The sequence below is a fragment of the Triticum aestivum genome, chromosome 3A (assembly GCF_018294505.1).
Source record: "Triticum aestivum cultivar Chinese Spring chromosome 3A, IWGSC CS RefSeq v2.1, whole genome shotgun sequence".
Classification (NCBI taxonomy): Eukaryota; Viridiplantae; Streptophyta; class Magnoliopsida; order Poales; family Poaceae; genus Triticum; species Triticum aestivum.
Genome location: NC_057800.1, coordinates 48,428,299 through 48,431,432, shown reverse-complemented (window position 1 = coordinate 48,431,432; position 3,134 = coordinate 48,428,299).

Genomic DNA, 3,134 nt, shown 5'->3' with positions numbered 1-3,134 from the left:
GATATCCGAACTCTTCCAAATGTATGAGCGATAAATGAGTTTAAACGACAATTTTAATCATTTGTTTGATTCATTTTTATGCATTATAGCCAGTGACAACGCACGGGCGTTATACTAGTTTTATTATGTTATAAAAGTATAATCTAGCTCTCTTTGTTACTCTTTTTTTAGGTATAATCTAGCTCTCCTTTTTTTAGGTGAATCTAACTCTCCTTGTTTTTTTAAACAAACTCTCCTTGTTACACTCAACGCGTGGGTCTCTGGGTTGGGTTTTGCTTTGGGCCAGTAACGTGGGATACGTACACGGATATGTATTAATATGAGCTCGTTATTAACGAGGCACCCTGACGAGGATATCCACGACCGCAAAGACTATATCTCACACTTTTTTATTTGCATGTTCCTGATTTGTTCTACCTTTTCTATTCCTGTTTCTTTTTCATGTTTTCTAATGAGTTAATGTTTATTTAAAATTTGCACAAACAAAATTTTAGCACTTCCATGAACATTTTCTAAAATGAGAGTTTTTTTTTGAATTGTTGTGATCTTTTTTATATATCATAAACATTTTTAAAAACTGTGTGAAGAATTTTTCATATTTCATAAACATCATGTATATTTGTTTATAATGTCATGATTTTTTTAATGTGTGAACATTTTTGTATCTGATGAACATTTTCATTAATATTACGACTATTTATCGTAAACTAGACGGACATTTTTCAAGGCACAACAAACATTTTTTATTACATGTATAAGAACAGCTTTTGAAATACAGATGAGCAGTTTCTAACGAATGATGCACATATTTTGTAAGACACGGTGAACCTTTTTTAATATATGTATATGAACACTTTTGAAAATATAGATGAACATAGTTTTAACACATGATGAACATTTTCGAATTAGCTTATTGACAAGTTTTCAAAGACATGATTAATACGTGACAGTACACGATGCACATTTTAATACACTGATTATTTTTTTAGAATAACTGTAATATATATAATATAACATACTATGTAATATACAAAAATATTAAAAGACATATGTATTACATTAAAATATACTCCCTCTGTTCCTAAATATAAGTATTTTTCAGGATTTCAATAAGGACTCCATGCAGATGTATATAGACATATTTTAGAGAGTAGATTCACTCATTTTGCTCCATATGTAGTCCACATTGGAATTTCTAAAATCATTTATATTTAGGGAGGGAGTATAATGGAAAAGGCTTGCGCTAGCAGGCTATACATGAAAGGTAAAATTAGTGACGTGCGCAACCATTCGATGCGACGGTTGTGAGCTGTCTGATTTTCTTCCATTCCCTCCCGCTCTTGAAGCGCATTTGGTACACTGCGCCGTCTCGCGTCTGGTGGCAGGATCAAACTCGTCTCATGCCCGGTGCTGCTGGACGTATCGATGTAGGCCAGTTTTAGCCGGCCTATTGGGTCTCGGCACTGGGGCCGCCCAGGAGTGCGAAAGGCGGGACCTTTCCGCTTGTCTCTTTGTTGGGGTGGCGGCGGTCTCGGGTGAGGTGGTATCAAGGTTTTAGATGCGAGGGCGGCGGCCCTGGTGGTGGTAGCGCAGTGCTCATGGGCAGAGCCTGTGGCTCGATGAGGCCTGGTGGCCATGACCATGTGGGCGAAGTGGTAGCCGAGGTGTGGCGTTCGGTGGCGGTGATAGTTGGCCGGGGTGAAAACTTGTTCTATCTTCGGACGGACAGGCGGCGGCGAAGCCCGTTTCCTTATCGTCGCGGCTCTCATTGCCCGTCGTGTTGCTCCAGGGGAAACTCTGATCCTTGCATCATGCGGTGATGGCGCTCTGGTGTCGTAATCTTCCTGAAGGCGCCGCCTTGAAGCCTATGCTTCGTCGTACGTTACTTCATCTCTTCGCGGTAGCGTGCTCACGGTTGAGGTCCCCGGTTACTCTTGTAGTGCTATGGTTAGTGTTACTGCACTCAGCGCCTATGCATCCTGCCTTGCATGCGTGCGTACATTGTGGTTGTGAAGACGTGCGTTTGTATCGGATTGTATATAATGGGGCGAAAGCCTTTTCGATAATAGATTCGTAGGCATAGAACCGCGCCTCCGCCACCGTGGATGGTCGATCGTCGATAAGGCCGCACATCGTGATGATATAGACTCCAGGTCGGCAAATGTACAAGGAAGGCAACCGTACGTGTTGCTATAGGATTCAGGCGTACGTGCCAACTTCAGCCAAGGCGATGTAAGGTATGGTAGAGTCCTTTGGCCAGATTGCATCCGATCCCGTTTATATTATTGTAGCCGATCAAAATACATCGAAACCGCACGAGACATGGATCCCCGAAGGCGCAGCAAACACATGACGTACGGCGGCGGCATGGATACCGTCTCGTTCCGTACCAAGCCATCTTCGACATACTCTCCAGGACGCCGGTAAAGTCCGTGTGCCGGTTCCGGTGCGTGTCCAAAGGGTGGCGCAACCTCATCTCCAGCCCCGTCTTCGCCGCCGCGCACAGGTCCTGCCACGGCCCGCTCCTCGTTGACGCCGGCTCCTTCGAGGAAGAAGAACCCGTGGGAGACCGTGACATGCGGCTCATGGACATGGACGGCAACGTCGTGAGGGTCATCAAGGGTGCCGGAGGCTATGGGATGATGTGCAACACCAGCCTCGACGGCCTCATTTGCGTCAACGGCGCTTCTTGCGGTAGCGTCAACGTGGTCAATCCGGCCACAGTGGAGGTGCTCGTGACCTGCCCACAGGTGGACGTGGTAGACCGCGACGCCTTTCCTTATGTTACGATAGGTTACTACACCATCTTCGGCTTCGGCCATGCCGTCCCATCCGGTGAATACAAGATGGTGCGTGTCCTCGACGACCACACATGTGAGATCCTTACATTAGGAGACGGCAGAGGTTGGAGGAAAGCGCATGCACTTCCAAAGGTCCACCCCTGCTCTCGTCGAGGCTCTCCGGTCACTATCGATGGCATCATGTACTTTTTGGTGAAATGTAACGACCACAGTTTGCTCTGCTTCGATTTGGAGAGCGAGCAATAGAAGCCCGACGTGCTCGAAGGACCATGGAAATTCGTCGGGGAGGAGATGTGGAGGAAAACAACCGCAATCCGCATAACAGAGCTTAAC